The sequence below is a fragment of the Aquarana catesbeiana genome, linkage group LG02, assembly GCF_042186555.1.
Source record: "Aquarana catesbeiana isolate 2022-GZ linkage group LG02, ASM4218655v1, whole genome shotgun sequence".
Taxonomy (NCBI): domain Eukaryota; kingdom Metazoa; phylum Chordata; class Amphibia; order Anura; family Ranidae; genus Aquarana; species Aquarana catesbeiana.
This window is the reverse complement of record NC_133325.1, coordinates 445996237-446015595: the sequence shown is the minus strand read 5'-3', so window position 1 is coordinate 446015595 and position 19359 is coordinate 445996237.

Genomic DNA, 19359 nt, shown 5'->3' with positions numbered 1-19359 from the left:
CGAATTAGTATGTACTTTCAAAGAACACTACCGCACTACAGGTAAGTGGAAAAAATTATGAGGGGGGGGGGGTAAGTTGAGTACCACTTTGTCCACTACTTTGTTTACATTGATCATAAAATCTGTGCTAAAAAGTCAATGTTCTTCACACCTTAGTGCACAAAATGTTCTTCCAAAGAATCTTTAAGGCTTTTTTGTCCAATAAAGTGCATTTGTTCCAAAACCGTCTCTCTATTCCTGGGTCCTTATGATAATCAACTCAGCAGGATGATCGATCTCAAATGAAAAGAGAAGACTATATAGTGTAGTATGCTTGACTCCACATGTGCATTACACTGCAATCATATAATGTGCTTTCACACTTCACAACTAATGCCCCGTACACACGAGCGGAATGTCCGACAGAAAAAGTCAGACGGGAGCTTTTCATCGTATATTCCGTTCGTGTGTATGCCTCATTGGACTTTTTATGTCAAAAATTCTGTTCGACCTAGAAAGAGAACATGTTCTATATATTTCCGACGAAACCAATTCCTGTCGGGAAAACCGCTCGTCTGTATGCTGTTCCGACATACCAAAAACAATGCATGCTCTGAAGCAAGTAAGAGACGGAAGTGCTCGTTGTGGTAAAACTAACGTTTGTAATGGAGCTAGCACATTCCTCACGCAGCAAATTCTGTGATCTTTTAATGCAGCTCATTCTTTTGTTATTTATAATGCTCGAAGAATGAAGTTGTTTTGCTGCTGATATTCACACATAGTTCTCACAAACTTATTTCTTGATTATTTCTCCTGATCCCATGAATAATATTGTATTTTTTAAAAGCCTGATCTCCATAATAATGTTTACAATTATTTTTTATAGTCATCTTTTTTTTTTTATTTCATCAAGGTCTCTTTTTTTTGGATTATTGAAAAATTATTTTCTAGTGATCTCCATATATAATTTTATTTTGTAGGTGTCAAGTTACCACAATAACATTATTATCTTGTATTTTGTATTAACCTCCTGGAGGTTAGTGTCCCTTGCTGATCTGTCATTGTCTTATAGAAATGTACCTGCCTACTCACAAACTGTCCTATTTGAATAAAAACACATAGGCAAGTATTTTCAGAAAATAAAATCTCCATTTATTCTGGGTAACAAAATAAAGAGGGAGGCAACGCTGGAGAAATTTTTGGAATTTGTGAAGCCTTTTGGCCCTCAGGGCACACATCAAGTCTTTGGAAAATAAAATTGGTAGCTTGAGGAGTCCATATAATTTGGAGCACAATCTGGTCCAGGAATCCCAGAGATTAGGACCAGCAGCAGATGACATATATGTCCCCAGGCTGTGGTACTAAGCCAGGTCATCACTTTCTTCTCTTCTCTTCGCTGCAGCCTTCCTTGGAGGCTGTGGCTCTGGTACTCAGGTACTGGTACTATTCTCAGTCAGCTGACCCCTCAAACTCTGCTTTAAGGCCTCACCAAGAATTCCCTCACAGAGGTGGCATTGACTCTCCTCCAATATAAGCAATCTGGTGGCTAGATAGAAGCCATAGGCCTCTGCAGCATTGGGGTGGCTCCCGAGGACATTGCTTGCTTCCCTAATGAGGCCCAGTGCTGCCTCCTCCATCATCATCCCCTTCCTGGGCCTTTTTGTTGTAAGGCGAAGGGGAAGCACCTGGGATTGTGTGAGGCTCCTACTGGGCCCGCCCTCCTCCTGGCTGACACTGGGCCCACCCTCCTCCTGGCTGACACTGGGCACGGACCCCCCCCTGGCTGCCACTGGGCACGGCCTCCTCCTGGCTGCCACTTTCCAGACCCTCCTCCTGGCTGATCTCATCCTGTGTATAAAAAAGGGACACAGTTTTAGTTTTTGGTTCATCAATCACACACAATTTTCAGCTCATGACTTGCAAATTGAATGTTATTAAATAGAAAGACTATCATTCTGACCCCAGCATTTTTTATTCTTATCCCAAACATTTTTGACCACTACTGTCTATTGATATGTATACATCACTATTTTTTAAATCATTCATTTGTTATCAATTATAACATCTAGTTAACATCATTAATATTAGAACAATTAATATGTCTAAAAATAATATACTTCCAACTGGGCGCATCCACTTCTTCCAGGATGGAAGGCCCAGGTTGTTCCTCGTCGGTCTCTGCTGGAGAAGGGTAGAAAGTGATTCCCTGGCTTCAGTCTGGTCGTCTAGAAACTGCAGTTTGTTGAAGTACCACAGCCTGGGTACATACACTTGCGCTGCTAATGCTCCTGATCTGAGTGATTTCTGGATCTTATTATGCTCCTTCTTATACATGTTCCTCAAGATCCCAATTTTCTTTTCCAAGAACACGATGGTTGCATCGGGGACCCGAGTTTTCACAAATTCCAGAAGTTTCTCCAGCGTTGACCTCCTAGCTTGTTTATTATAATATAAGCTGTGTTTCACCTCCCACAAATTCCGCATCTCCCTGTACTTGTCAATGAAACTAGCCATAAATTCTGGGTCCTTAAAGTGATTCATATTTTCTGTAAAGACAATAAACAAGACAAAAACACTAATGTAAGCCTAAACTCTCATAATCTTATCCCAATATAGGCCTCAATCTTGAAGCAGTATAGGCCACTGATGTACCAAAGTTAAGAATTTACCTTCGTTAGAACGTTCGTCTTCCTTCCTCAGCACACCGAATGTACGTACGACACATGCGTGTTACTTTATATACACTGCGCATGCGTCGCCCGCGACGCCCGCCCCTGACGTTCTTTCTAGTGTATTCCCTGCCCCTTCTCTTCGGCGCGCAGTAGGAACGACATGGCGGAGACACAGCAGGTGCGTGGTAAAAATTCCAGTAACAAGGAGAAGGAAAGCCCGGAGGCAGAAAGGTCCCGATCCCTGAGACGAAGATTTAAGACTTCAAATATGTCCTTTGGTGAGATGGTGGAGATGGTGGACATCTTGAGGACGACCAACTATGATGGGAAGAATGGACCATACCTAAACCCAAATGTGAGAAAGGCCAAAATCTGATGAAAGTTGTGAAGAGTCTGCACAGAAATTTTATATATATACGATGATCAAAGGAGCAAATAAGGAAACGCTGGTCAGACCTGAAACTGAGGGCGCTAGATCAGTATAGAAGGATCAAGAAAGTGCTTAGAAAAAGTAAGTAGTTGTATTGTGTTCTTCTTCCTATTATTATTACCCCAGTTGAAGTCCCATAGGACGAAACGCGTCGGGTCGCTTTGCCTGTCTTGCCACTATTTGATTTAAGCGCTTTTTATACTTGGCTCCTTTTCATGGAATCAGAGCTTGTTTTTATTGTCGTGTTTTTTAATAAAAGCTCATAATTAGCCGATTCACACTATGGGGAGTTCCTCTTTTTCTTAATCCCTGCTATATTTGAGGATTTATCTCCAACACATGAAGCTGGATCCTTGTGAGCAGTTCCCCTTCCATTCCATGGACATTGATTACTGATGAGACCAGAGAAGTTCGTTTGGTGAGTGTTGCAGCCCTCCTCTATGGTTCGCTGCCGTGGATAGCGGGCCACCTTTCCAGCCGTACTGCAAGCCTGTTTTGACTCCCAAGCCGCTGGCTAGGGAGTCCACCACTGTCGGTAAGGGTGTATTTGCCTATCCTATCTACACATTTGTTTTACCTCAGATCGTGTGATTGCCCTTTCCAGGTTCAAGGATCCTATACCATTCATCCTGGTCGTTGCCGGTCATTCCACCTATAGACCCATCTGTGGTCTTATATCCATGTTGGACTTGTGGCTTTATTAGCAGTACACAACTTAAGCCAGACCTATTAGTTCACTGAGACTTTGAGTGTTGATAATTTACACTTTTTTAGCTATTCATTATCACTTCATGGTCACCATTATTGTATTCACTTATCTATTTGGTTATCCTTATTTTTTGTCCCATACATTTAATAGTGAGATATTATTTTGTTAGGAATATTGGTTTATGAGTAAGTAATATATATGTAACCGTTTTCCACTTTTTTATTTTCATTGTTCAGTATACAAACACTTTATGTGTTTTTTGTGCTTTTCAGCTCGTCACTTTAGTACACAATTCACTAAACATAATTAAAAAGAAAAAGAAAATGTATTTTTCTGTTAGGGTCAACCAACAGTCTTTATATTAATTTTTTTTGTGTGTTTCATTAATTTGGTTCATTTCGCATACTGCCTTCCAGACTGACATTCTGTTTGGTTTTGCCTAATGAAGTACACGTAGAGTATTAATCACTTAGCGCCACACTTTGCTATACTATATTATTATTACTTGCATACTGCGCCATGTGATTTCATTTACTGTAGAACATTTTAAAATGGCAAGTTTCAGGTTAGTGGGCACAGTAATTGGTCGTAGTAAACATCATTCACTCATTAAAAAGGATGTTTTAGGCAGATACAGGTTAAATACATTTGGTCATGCCTAAATATCTGTGTGCTAAAGTATACCTTTTGTTTCATTCTCATAGGGGACCAAAGACTCGGAGGACACCACTCAACAGAGGACACCAGGAACCCCCCCACCTGACAAAGAAAGGGAACTCCGAAAAACACCACACCCCGAGGATCTGGAGGAAGGAGAGGTGGAGGAAGTGGGCGAACTTGTCACCACAACAGGTGAGTGTCTGACACCCCAGCTTCAGGTAATATATGTATGCCTGCATATCTATAATACATGCTTTTCCAAAAATTTTTAGGTGATTTGCTGGTTGTGGAAGAGCAAGCTCAACATTTCACAAGTGCAAGTGCACAACTCCTAATCCAGGACATCATGACATGGAATCGTGAAATCGACATCATAAGAAATAAACTAAATTTTCTTGAACAACAAATAAAGAACATGATTGATGTGTTGGGGAGAATTTAAAAGATCTTTAAAATGCAACCATTTTAAGAATTGTTGCTGTTATAAAAACACTATTTTTTTGTAATTAGTAAAAGCCAAATTTTGAAGATGCACACAGTGTGTCAACATGTGCTATCTGCCATCAGGCGATATCAATGTACACGTTTTGTGGGTGCAAACCCTTCCTCCCAAATGAAGTAGGTGAGAGGAAGGGCTTGTATCCCCAAAACATGTCCATTGATCCCCCATGATGGCAGATAGCACATGTTGACATTAGGCATGGGATCAGGTGGGAAATACCCATTTTGACTCCCAAATTGTGTGCATCTTCAAAATTTGGCTTTTACGGGGGTGACATCACTCCATCTGATGAAGGCAATATCCAGACATTTTGGACATACTATAATGTCTGATATTGCCTTCTGTTTTTCTATGTTGAACTTTGTAAGTTCCAGAGTTTTGTATGTTATGTTATTAAACATGCCTATTTAGAACAAAAAAAAAAAATTTGTAAAAAAATTGAAAAAAATAAAAATTAATTTACCCAAAAATTTTACAACGCACATGTGAATGTGCACACAGTAAAAACTTTGCTAATCAACAATGTGTGGCTTCTTCTTTCAATGGTCAATATCAGTTTTTGAAGTAATTTTGTGTTTACAGTGACAATGGGGCTTATTTACTAAAGTAAAATCCACTTGGCACTACAAGTGCACTAGGAGAACCTAGGAGACAGCCAAAAAGAAACACAAGCAATAAAGAAAATTCCAGATTTTATCAGATAATTTTTTTTTTAATTAAAACATTTTTTTAGACATTGTCTGGCATAGCAATGGCCCCCCTACCCATAAAATAAGTTACATATTTCTGCCGAACTTCATGGGTGCTTTGGGGGGCCAAGCCAGTACGGCCAGTATCCAGGCCCATCAGGGGATTAACAGGAAGTCTGGCCTCAGGCCCAACTGAGGCAATATCATTTTGGGCATTTTTCCTTAAAAAATTGTGCAATATGCAGCAGAATAGGATGATATGGTTGATTTTGTAGTCTGCCATATGGATTGCTGTCAGAAACAGGCGGAACTGGCTGGCCGTTATCCCAAAGGTATTCTCAACAACTCTTCTCGCTCTGGCCAGCCGGTAGTTAAAAACCCTCCTCTCCTGGGTGAGGGTCCTTTGGGGGAATGGCCTCATCAGGTGCTAGCCCAGACCAAAAGCTTCATCAGCAATAAAGACGAATGGGAGTCCTTCCACGTTGTCCGCATCAGGTGGCAATGCCACCTGAGACGTTGGTAAAACTGCGTCTGGGTGAAGACTCCTCCATCCGGCCATTCTTCCCCACGTCCACATAAAGTAACTCATATTGTGCCGACACCACTGCCATCAACACTATACTATTAAACCCCTTATAGTTATGGTAAGACCCCGAATGGGGTGGTGGCACGATGTGGACATGCTTCCCATCTATAGCCCCTCCACAGTTGGGAAAGTCCCAACGGTTTGCAAAATGGGAGGCCACAGTCTGCCATTCTTGTGGCGTTGAAGGAAACTGTGGAGTCAAAACAGAAAAAAAAATATAAGTACTTTTTCACATAACATTGCAAGCAGATTAAACAAAAACATTCTTGGATGACATCCGTATAACATTTTTTTTAAGGAGTATTTCAAGACAAAAATATAAGGTCCACTTATCAGATTCCTCACCCCCTCTGATGGCCCAATGTAAAAATTTTAGGGGGGGGGGAGGTTTGAGGTGACTTTGGGAGCCAAAAGAAAAGCCTCTGGCAATCTGCCTGAATTTTAGGACACACATAACATTTGTACATATTTTAGGGGGTGTTTTAGGTAAAGCACTACAATGGAGCTGACAAACATTGTTAAGTGACTAGGCTATAGGTGTATATGGGCCCAGCATGTTGGGGAGGTTAGTGAAGGCAAATATGCATGTAGGCCAAAAAAGGAGCATTAAAAGATTCAAGCATGCATGAGGATAAAGGGGACATTCACAGCATATTCCAACCATAGTAATTAGGGAATGATGAAATAAATACAATACATTAGCAAACATTAAATACATAGAATGTGATGTTAAAGGATAAAACTTACCCTAATATATAGGGGTGCAACGGATCACAAAACTCATGCTTCGGATTGTTCCTCGGATCAGGAGTCATGGTTCGGATCATTTTCGGATCAACAAAAAAAATCTCCCCCACTGTAATATCCACATCATCTCCCCCACTGTAATATCCACGTCATCTCCCCCCCACTGTAATATCCACAATCTCCCCCACTGTAATATCCGCAATCTCCCTCACTGTAATAATATATTAGCAGGGTATTGCAGGGTATTGGCAGAGTATTGGCAGAGTATTGCAGAGTATTGGCAGGGTATTGCAGAGTATTGGCAGGGTATTGGCGGAGTATTGGCAGGGTATTGCAGAGTATTGGCAGGGTATTGGCAGAGTATTGGCAGGGTATTGTCAGAGTATTGGCAGGGTATTGGCAGAGTATTGGCAGAGTATTGGCGGGTATTGGAGGGTATTGGCAGAGTATTGCAGAGTATTGGCAGAGTATTGCAGGGTATTGCAGGGTATTGGCAGAATATTGGCAGAGTATTGGCAGGGTATTGCAGAGTATGGCAGAGTATGACAGAGTATTGGCAGGGTATTGGCAGGGTATTGGCAGGGTATTGGCAGGTATTGGCAGAGTATTTCAGAGTATTGCAGAGTATTGGCAGAGTATTTCAAAGTATTATCAGGGTATTGCAGAGTATTAGCAGGGTATTGCAGAGTTTTGGCAGGGATATTGCAGAGTATTAGCAGGGCATTGCAGAGTATTGGCAGTGCATTGCAGAGTATTAGCAGGGTATTGCAGAGTATTAGCAGGGTATCGCAGAGTATTGTCAGGGTATTGTCAGGGTATTGCAGAATATTGGCAGGGTATTGCAGAGTATTAGCAGGGTATCGCAGAGTATTAACAGGGTATTGCAGGGTATTAGCAGGGTATTGCAGAGTATTGTCAGGGTATTGTCAGGGTATTGCAGAGTATTGTCAGGGTATTGCAGAGTATTGGCAGGGCATTGCAGAGTATTGGCAGGGCATTGCAGAGTATTGGCAGGGTATGGCAGAGTATTGGCACGGCTGCCATCTGATCTCTCCCCTCCACTGTACAGATCAGTACACAGAGGGGAGAGAGGAAGTGGCATCATGACATGACGCTGGTTTGTTTACAAGTGATTGCTCTGTTAATTGACGGAGAGATCACGTGGTAAACAGCCGCTGGGTGTACCAAGATGGCCGCCGCTCCGGAGCTAGGCTGAAGCCGCGGCCTTTCCTAAGGCCGAGGCGGCAGCGCGCTCCGCGGAGCGCATGTGTGCTGATCCGAACAGCTGAACCGCTTGGATCACGGATCGGTGAGGTTCCGTTGCACCCCTACTAATATAGTCCTTCTGCAGGACCTGAATGATGGCCTAACAGGTCTCTGGAATAATGATCCCCAGAGCCTGGGGGGAGATGCCTGTAGAGAACTTGAGGTCCTGTAGAGTTCTCCCAGTCGTCAAGTACTGCAAGGTGGCGACTAGCCTCTGCTCCGGAGTGATGGCTTGCTGCATGCAGGTGTCCTGCTTCGTAATATAAGGGGTGAGCAAAGCCAACAGACGGTGAAAAACAAGGTCCGTCATCCGGAGAAAGTTCCTGAAATCATCAGGATTATTCACCTGGATCTCACGCAGCAAAGGCATGTGAGAGAATTAGTCACGCTGGAGTAACCAATTCTTGGTCCATGAACTCCTCCTAACCCTGTTCATGGACTGGGCTTGGGTCAAAGCAATAACCCCAACACCAAGCTCCCACACAGCACGAACTCTACAACGAGTACATACCTGCAACATGGTTTCAAAACGGTCGGCTGGTCAGAATGAACTTAACAGAACGCACTGAATAACAGCAAGGCCTGTGAAGAGCGAGCTGAAAATCAGCAAAGAGCATACAAGAACGCACTGAAAAACAGATACAAACTGACTGCATGCACTGAAAACCAGATACAAACCCACAAGCACAAACTGAACAGCAGTAAAACGATCTGAAAAAGCAGGAGTCTGAAAAGCGTGAATTGTCTCTCACCAAATTTCTACTAACACGAGATTAACAGAAGGAACCCAAAGGGTGGCGCACTGGGTATTGAACTTCCTTTTTCTAGTCCCGTCGTACGTGTTGTACATCACTGCGTTCTTGACGGTCGGACTTTGGTGTGATCGTGTGTATGCAAGACAGTTTCAGCGGAATTCCATCGGAACTCCGTCGGAAAAACCTTCAGTTTATTCCGACGGGAAAACCGGTCGTATGTACAGGGCATAAGAGTAAAACAAATGTTAAAGTGGATGTAAACCCAATGTCATCCTTTCTAAACTACTGCCATAGTTTATATGGCAGTAAGGATATACATGCCTCCTGCATGTATCCTTACCTGTCAAATGTCTCCCCTCTCTCTGTTATTAGACCCGAAAAACTGCATATTCTGTGGGTTGGTCTGTTGTCTGGAGCTCGGTGGGTGGAGTCGTGATGTCAGTAGACTCCCCGCCCACCTCTACACTCCCCTTGTCAATATGCATTTTCTCTGTGTATTTCTAACACTGAACTTCTGCTGAACTTCTGCTATGATCTCTAACATCCAGTGAAAAGACAGGAAAGTAACCACATGACTTCAGCATGCCAAATCATGGTGAGGTGTGGAACAGCCAATCCTTGCAGAGCTGCTGAAGAAAGGAGTGGGGGAGGGAATTTAAAAATACTGCATGTCTCTTAGGCTAATGCACGAGATGTAAATCATCTGTCACTCACAGCAAGGGGGAGTATAGCTTTCGTCTCTTAATTTATTCTGAGCATGCGTGGCACTTTGTGCGTCGGATTTGTGTACACACGATCGGAATTTCCGACAACGGATTTTGTTGTCGGAAAATTTTATAGCAAGCTCTCAAACTTTGTGTGTCGGAAATTCCTATGGAAAATATGTGATGGAGCCTACACACGGTTGGAATTTCTGACAACGAGGTCCTATCACACATTTTCCATCGGAAAATCCTATCGTGTGTACAGGGCATTACACTAACTGACACTAATACTAATTTAACATTTTTTTTAATCCTGCCCAAAATATACTGATCTTGACCTTTGAGAGAGATGCAATGGGCGTTATTTACTAAAGGCAAATCCACTGTGCACTTGAAGTCACACTTGTAGATAGATGACAATCCGTGCAGAGCTGCTGAAGAAAGGAGTGGGGGAGGGAATTTAAAAATACTGCATGTCTCTTAGGCTAATGCACGAGATGTAAATCACCTGTCACTCACAGCAAGGAGGAGTATTTGACAAAGTTTTTCTCAGTTTGTCAAGAATTGTCTCACTGAACAATAAAAGGGGATTGCTCAGAGATGAATAAACTCTGTGTGGCAAGACTGGGCTCAAATGATAGGAAATCTTATACTCTACATTATGATTAAAAAAAATGTTTTCGGGTTTACATCCACTTTAATGTTTAAGCACAATTTTGCAACTTTGTAATGTGTTAGTAAAACTGTACATGTTATCACAACTACTTTGTGCATCCAGGTGGATTACACCATGTTTTTTTTTTCAGGACAGCTTTTATTTGGTGGTAAATGGTAATGGATATCTCCTGATTTTTTTATTATCAAGGGAAAACTGGCCCAAAATAGTAAAAATAAATCATTTTTTTAAAATTAGGTTTATATTTCTTGTTACTACCATAACTTACCATCAAAGAACAACCCAAAATAATTTCTCCTGCTCCTGAGAATCACAGCGATAGCACATATGTGTATATTATTTGTTCTTTGTACCTGTAGTACAGCCCAGAAATAATAGAGTGCATTTTATTATCCTACCTAAAACACACTTATGCCCTGTATACACGGTTGGACATTGATCGGACATTCCGACAACAAAATCCATGGATTTTTTCCGATGGATGTTGGCTCAAACTTGTCTTGCATACACACGGTCACACAAAGTTGTCGGAAAATCTGATCATTCTGAATGCGGTGACGTAAAACAAGTACGTTGGGACTATAAACAGGGCAGTAGCCAATAGCTTTCGTCTCTTAATTTATTCTGAGCATGAGTGGCACTTCGTGCGTCGGATTTGTGTACACACGATCGGAATTTCCAACAACGGATTTTGTTGTCGGAAAATTTTATAGCAAGCTCTCAAACTTTGTGTGTCGGAAATTCCTATGGAAAATATGTGATGGAGCCTACACACGGTTGGAATTTCTGACAACGAGGTCCTATCACACATTTTCCATTGGAAAATCCTATTGTGTGTACAGGGCATTACACTAACTGACACTAATACTAATTTAACATTTTTTTTAATCCTGCCCAAAATATACTGATCTTGACCTTTGAGAGAGATGCAATGGGCGTTATTTACTAAAGGCAAATCCACTGTGCACTTGAAGTCACACTTGTAGTGCACAGTGGATTTGCCTTTAGTAAATCAACCCCAATGCATCTTTCCTTTCCATTCACAGAGAGAGAACCACAGGGGCAGGCCTCACAGTGACTGATCACTGTAACAGAGGCTATCACAGCTATCAGGTAACCCAGAACTGGGAGTTCCAGTTCCTGATCGTTAGTACAGGACCAGAGGCTCCCGCTGAGACCCCAGCCTCTGTGCGCTTAGTGTGGTACACTCCCAGCACAAAGACAGCTCAAAGACAGATGAGCATATATGCGGGCCCACGGAAAAATGCCCAGTCCAGTGAGGCCGCATATATGTGTACTGTTGGCATGAAGGGGGTTAAATAAAGTGTCAACACATCCCCATATTCCACTCATGTGCTGCTTCTCAAATGAACCTTCCATACATCTCTGTTGAAACTCTTCTTAAAATGTTGTGTATTATGTCCCTCCTGGAAAGGTCCTCCTCCCTCTCGTCCAAATAGGTATTAGCTCCCAAAAAGGAAAATCATATGCATAGTGTAATATCGTAAAAAACACCTTCAAAATGCAAAACATTTTATACTACTCACATTAAATGAGTTTCTAAACGTACGTGTCCCTTTAAACCCAGTCACAATTCCACCATGTGTGTTGTGATCCACCACTCACTCCATGCACCTTACCAAAATTCAAAACTCACATGCGTAATCAATTAATCCTCTCTGAGGAATATTCCTCCCTCTCAACTTCAAGGATATGCATGGGAAAAATCATTAACATGCAAAATCATATGCTTCCTTATAACCACTGTGAAATGTATTTCCAAGCCAGCTATTCACCACATAGTCACTCCATGCACCTTACCAAATGCTTCAAATATAAATGCCTCCCTTTACACTATCTTCCCATCAACAGTCCTCCAGGTCCTCCACTCTTCCAATAATAGGATTCTCCCATGTAGAAATATCAAAAAGGGCCCCATAGTGCAGCAATATCTCATAAAATCAAACATTTATTAAATTCCAATTCACTTAAAAATATACACATTTGTTAAAAGCCTGTAAACCTCACTCAAGATGACTTCCAGCGTGCGTGATGACATCACTTCTGGCATCTGATGTCACTTTCGACCCGTTTCATACAATGGACTTCCTCCCATTCCTCTACATTGGGTGAGCGGGAGCCTCCTTGTTCTGGTAGGATGTACCCCTGGGGACATGTAGTGGCACAATCTAGGACCACTATGTCCACCTGACACAGCAAATAACCAATCGTTGTACTGGGCCACTGTGAGCGGTCACTGTGAGCTGCCCTGGTACCATGTGATTGCTGTGACCTAAAAGTGCTGCTTGGATTTTGGGCCTCTCTATGTGGCTAGGCTGTGAAAATGTCTCACACATGTGATATCACTATACTGAGGAGGAGTAGCAGAATGTGTTTCCTGGTGTAATTTTAGGTATGCCTATTTTGTGTGTCAGAAATAGCTTATTAACTGACAACTTTGTATAAAATAAAATACATTTTCATTTTCTTGCTTGCATTTTCCAAAAACTTGTGGTGAAAAATTACATTTTCAAAGACTCACTATGCCTTTCAAAAAATACCTTGGAGGTTTGATTTCCAAAATTGGTTCATTTTGTGGGTGTTTCCATTATCCTGGTGCTCCAGGGTCTTCAAAAATGTGATAGTCAAGAAATTAGAGGTGAATTTATGCTACTTGAAAGCCCAAAGGTGCTCCCTGGATTTTGGGCCCTTGTATACATCTAGGCTTTAAAAACATCTCACATCTCGGGAGGCATATCAGAATGTATTTTGGGGTGCAATTATAAGTATGCCCATGCTGTGTGTGAGAAATAAATTGTTAAAATTACAGCTTTGTGAAAAAAATTAATTAATTTTTTTCCATTTTTCAAAAACTCACAGTGCCTCTTACTAAATACCTTGGACTGTCTACTTTCCAAAAAGAGGGCTATTTGGGGATATTTTAAATGCCCTGGCAATTTAGGGCCTCAAGAAATGATATACCCGTATATACCATAGTTTGTAGACTCTATAGCTATCACACAGACTAAATAATATATATTGGTTTGGGTTATTTTCACCAAAGAAATGTAGCAGAATATATTTTGGCCTAAGTATATGAAAAAAAGATGATTTATTTGTAAACTTTTAACAGACGCTAAGAAAACCGTTTGTTCTTTTTTTTTTTAATTTTCTGTATTTTTTTGTTTATATAGGAAAATAAATAAATGCCTCCGGGCATTAAATACCATCAAAAGAAACCTCTATTTGTCTAAAAAAAAATCACACTTTCATTTGGGTACAGTGTTGCATTACTGAGTAATTGTCATTCAAAGTGAGACAGCGCTGAAATCATGAATTGAAGTGGTTAAGCTTGTGAACCTACATTTCAAATGGCTTGGATACATAGTGACTTCAGAATATAGAAGAAGGCCTTAGGGGGAATTATTGAGATGGTCCAGAAAATATATAAGAACTTGAGAAGCGTATCCATTTTTAGCACATTCTTTTTGCAAACTATGATGATTTTAGAGAGCTGCAAGTATTGATTTTCACTTGAATCTTGGACGGCAAAGAAATCTAAATAAGTCTTGCATCACATCTATGCTGCTGCGTTTTTCAGGCACGTTTTTCAGTGCATTTTGAGTTTTTAAACCAACATTTTTTATGCGTTTTTGCAGGCAGCTTTCATGCATTTTGCATTTTACGTTTTTTTTTCTCTTTAAACGCACTGTAAAACACACTGTATATAGCTGGTTGCTAAGGAGGGGGCTAGGAAGCTGGCTTCCGTGTCTTTAGCAACCGATGAGTCATCAGCTGTTAGCGGGTTTCCCTGCTTTAAGCTAAATGTAAAAAATAAATAAAAAATTGCTGGCAAAAAAAATTGCGAAAAAAATGGTGTGGTGTTCCCCACCAGATACATATCAGGCCCTTCAGGCCTAGTATGGATTCGGACGGGACCCCCATGCCATTTAAAAAAAAAATTTGGGCGTGGGGGTCCCTTCCAAATCTATTGGCATGGGGTCCCCCCCAAAATCCATACCAGACCCTTATCCAAGCATGCCATCCAGCAGGTCAGGAGAGGGAGGGGATAAGTGAGCTCCCCCTCCTGAACCATATCAGGCAGCATGGGTGGGGTGGGTGCTTTGGGGCAGGGGGGCTCTGCGCCCAACACCAAAGCAGCTTGCCCCCATGTTGATGAGGACAAGGGCCTCTTCCCAAGAACCCTAGCCGGTGGTTGTCGGGGGCTGCGGGCGGGGGGGCTTATCGGAATCTGGAAGCCCCCCTTTAAGAAGGGGACCCCCAGAGCCTGCCCCCCCCCATGTGAATGGGTAGCGGGTACATCGTGCCCCTACCCATTCACCAAAAAAGCAGTAAAACAGTGAGAAGAGACAGCTCGAGGAGGAGACAGCAGGAAGTGACGGCTAGAGAAGACAGAGCTATTATTAAAGGAATTGCCATAAACAGACTCTTGTTTTTTTTTATTACATTTCACTGCTTTTTTGGTGAATGAGTAGGGGTACGATGTACCGGATACCCATTCACATGGGCGGACGGAATCTGGGGACCCCTTCTTAAAGGGGGGCTTCCAGATTCCGATAAGCCCCCCATCCGCAGCCCCCAAAACCACCGGCTAGGGTTGTTGGGAAGGGGCCCTTGTCCTCATGCTGCCTTATATGGTTCAGGAGGGGGAGTGCTTGCTCATCCCCTCCCTTTCCTGACCTGTCGGGCGGCATGCTCCGATAAGGATCTGGTATGGATTTTGGGGGGACCCCATGCAAATTTTTTTTTTTAATGGTGTGGGGTCCCCCTCAAAATTTCCCTCCAAATCCATACTAGACCTGAAGGGCCTGGTATGGACCTAGGGGGGAACCCCACACCTTTTTTTTCGTGAATTTTTTTGTCGGCAAATTTTTCTTTCTTTTTACATTTAGCTTTCAGTGGGGAAACCAACTGACAGCTGATGATTCATTGGTTGTTAAGGACGCAGCGCCGGCTTCCTGGCCCCCTGGTTAGCAACCAGCTATATACAGTGGTAAAATAAGAACTGCAAAATGCAAAACACATCACAAAATTCCATCAAAAATGCACCACTTGCATTTCTGGTGCAGCTCCATTGAAGTCTATTAGCTGCAAATCGTGGGAAAAAATTCCCCAACTCTTTCCAAAAACGCACCGGCCACAAAACGCATAGATGTGAACTAGTACCATAGGAAACCATGTTAAATGGACTGTAGTACGTTTCTGCAAAATGCACTAAAAAAAGTATGGGTGTGAACATAAGGTAGAGCATGGAGATTTATCAACTAAGTTGGCAAAGCAATAACGTTTTTAGCCAATAGATGGAGTTGACAATTAAAGGAATTGATCTATTCCAAAAATATGGGGAAAATTTGTCCAGCCAGCACAAATGTACATGAAATTCATCCAATGAATGTTTTATAAATCAACTCCTTAAAGTTCCACTCATTTTCTTATAGTTTTTCTTTATGTCGTGGCTGCTACTTCTATAGGTCTATTACTCCTTTATTTAAAAATAAATGAATTGTTTAAAAAGGTCAAAATTTAAAAAATGCTATTTTTTAAGCGGAAATTAATTGAGACTGGGGTGCTCCTGCTCTAATTAAGAGAAGATTATTGTAAAAGTAAATGCAAATATGTGACATCATAAAATTGTGTTGCTAATCATGACAACTGTACATACCTAATAACTGAAACAGAAAATAATAATATGTTATTTTTGAAGTCACATAAAAAGGAAAATCGTTTCCTCTCTAAATGTTTTTTTTTTTGCATTGATACATGACGCCTACGGCAGTATACAGCTCCCTATGACCTTGATTTGAAAATCTCTTGCCTATTAGCATTTGAAATTGCCAGAACTGATTTCAAGATTCAACCAGCATATTCTTCAGTGGTGTTCAGATTTAAGTTTGCAGTTTTCAGACTTTACATTTGGTTTGATAAATGGCCTGCAATCAGTGGTGTTTTTAGGTTTTGTGCTACCCTAGGCCTGACTAAACTCGTGCACCCCCTAATTTAATTATGACCCACCCCTTCCTGTCAAGGCCACACCCTTTCCTTTCCTGTTTAAGACCTGCCCTGTCATCTGTAAACCCCACCCCTTCCTATTTAGGCTCCTTTTCCTCTCAGAGCTCTACCTCATCCTCTCTGTGGGTACCAAGTGCCTACTTGTATATTTTGTTGTTTTGTATACCATTTCAAATGTTGTATCTATCATTTTCAGTGCCCATCAGTACAGTCCTATCAGTGCAGCCTTATCAGTGCCCTTCAGTGCAGCCTTATCAGTGCCCACCAGTGCAGTCCCATCAGTGCAGCCTTATCAGTGCCCATCAGTGCAGCTCCATCAGTGTGACCTTATCAGTGCAGCTTATCAGTGCCCATCAATACAGTCTCATCAGTGCAGCCTATCGAACAGAAAAAAAGTGCCCAAGAGGTATAAGAATCGTACCTGGCTGTGCTGGTGGTTTCCCTCATCCTCCCCTCTCCAGTCGTAAACACACAGAGCCCAGATGGGAGCCAGGAGGAAGTTGCGATAGATGCCACGGAGGAGGGTAGGCGGAGCCTCCATCAGTTGCTTTAAGTGCGGCCAGTCACCGCCACTTATGGGGAGCCAGTCCCCGCCCTCCCTCCCCAGTCAATTTACCACCAAAAAACGGCACTGCTACAGGCTACAGTAAGTCGCCAGGACTCAGCAGAGGGGAGCTTTTTTTGTGAGGGGATGCCGCCCCCCGAAAAAAGTGCCAACATAGGCCTGGGCTTTGGCCAAGAAACAGCACCCCAACCACTACTTGCTTCGGAACCCCCGTCCAAAACTGTTCGCAGCTCACTTCTGCAACCCATCCAAAACTCACTTTTGCACCCCCTGCCACAACTTACCGTTGCACCCACCATCCACAACTTACTACTACATCCCAATCCACAACTCACCTGCACCCCCTGTCCATAATCTACATCTGCACTCCCTCTTCTGCAACTCACCTCTGCACCCCCTGTCCACAATTCACCTCTGCACCCTCTTTCTGCAACTCACCTCTTCACCCACTGTCCGCAACTTACCTCTTCACCCTCTACCTGCAACTTATCTCTTCACCCCCTGTCTGCAACTCACCTCCTCACCCCCTGTCCACAACTCACCTCTTCACCTCTTGTCCGCAACTCACCTCTTCACCCCCTGTCTGTAACTCACTTCTTTACCCTATCTGTAACTCACCTCTTCACCCCATCTGTAACTCACCTCTTCACCCCCTGTCCGCAACTCACCTCTTCACCCCCTGTCCGCAATTTACCTCTTCACTCCCTGTACGCAACTCACCTCTTTACCCCTTGTGTGCAACTCACCTCTTCACCTCTTGTCCGCAACTCACCTCTTCACCATCTGTCTGTAACTCACTTCTTTACCTTATCTGTAACTCACCTCTTCACCCCATCTGTAACTCACCTCTTCACCCCCTGTCCGCAACTCACCTCTTCACCCCCTGTCCGCAATTTACCTCTTCACTCCCTGTACGCAACTCACCTCTTCACCCCTTGTGCGCAACTCACCTCTTCACCCCCTGTCAGCAACTCACCTCTTCACCCCCTGCCTGTAACTCACCCCTTCACCCCCTGTCTGCAACTCACCTCTTCACCCCTTGTCCGCAACTCACCTCTTCACCCCCTGTCTGTAACTTACCTCTTCACCCCTGTCTGTAATTCACCTCTTCACTCATTTGTAACTCACCTCTTCACCCCCTGTCTGTAACTCACCTCTTCGCCCCCTGTCTGTAACTCACCTTTTCACCCCCTGTCTGTAACTCACCTCTTCACCCCCTGTCTGTAACTTACCTCTTCACCCCTGTCTGTAATTCACCTCTTCACTCATCTGTAACTCCCCTCTTCACCCCCTGTCTGTAACTCACTTCTTCACCCCCTGCCTGTAACTCACCTCTTCACCCCCTGTCTGTAACTCACCTCTTCACCCCCTGTCAGCAACTCACCTCTTCACCCCCTGTCTGTAACTCACCCCTTCACCCCCTGCCTGCAACTCACCTCTTCACCCCCTGTCCGCAACTCACCTCTTCACCCCCTGTCCGCAATTTACCTCTTCACTCCCTGTATGCAACTCACCTCTTCACCCCTTGTGCACAACTCACCTCTTCACCCCCTGTCAGCAACTCACCTCTTCACCCCCTGTCTGTAACTCACCCCTTCACCCCCTGTCTGCAACTCACCTCTTCACCCCTTGTCCGCAACTCACCTCTTCACCCCCTGTCTGTAACTTACCTCTTCACCCCTGTCTGTAATTCACCTCTTCACTCATCTGTAACTCACCTCTTCACCCCCTGTCTGTAACTCACCTCTTCACCCCCTGTCTGTAACTCACCTTTTCACCCCCTGTCTGTAACTCACCTCTTCACCCCCTGTCTGTAACTTACCTCTTCACCCCTGTCTGTAATTCACTTCTTCACTCATCTGTAACTCACCTCTTCACCCCCTGTCTGTAACTCACTTCTTCACCCCCTGCCTGTAACTCACCTCTTCACCCCCTGTCTGTAACTCACCTCTTCACCCCCTGTCTGTAACTCATTTCTGCATACCTCCCTTCCATGACCGCAGCTCACTTCATCACACTTCCCCCCTTTCACAGCTCACCTCTGCACCCCTGGCCACAACTCACCTTTGCACCTTTTTCTACAGCTTATCTCTGCAACTCCCCCTAACAGCTAAGTTTTGCATCTTTTTAACTTAGCTCCCTAATTCTGCACCTTATTTCTGACCTCTGTATATCCTTAGCTTTGCATAAGCCCCCCCCAACCCCCTTCTTTCTGGCTTTACCAACGCAGTGTACAGCACTTGTGTCTGCACCTCTTTCCACTTGTCAGTGGCAGCCGCGGGATCATCAGGCACAGGGGGTAGCCATCTGGACACCTCTGACTCAGCATGCAATGCCCCACCTCCTGCCCATGAACACACAGCCCGGGCTACTGTCTCTCCATTGTTTC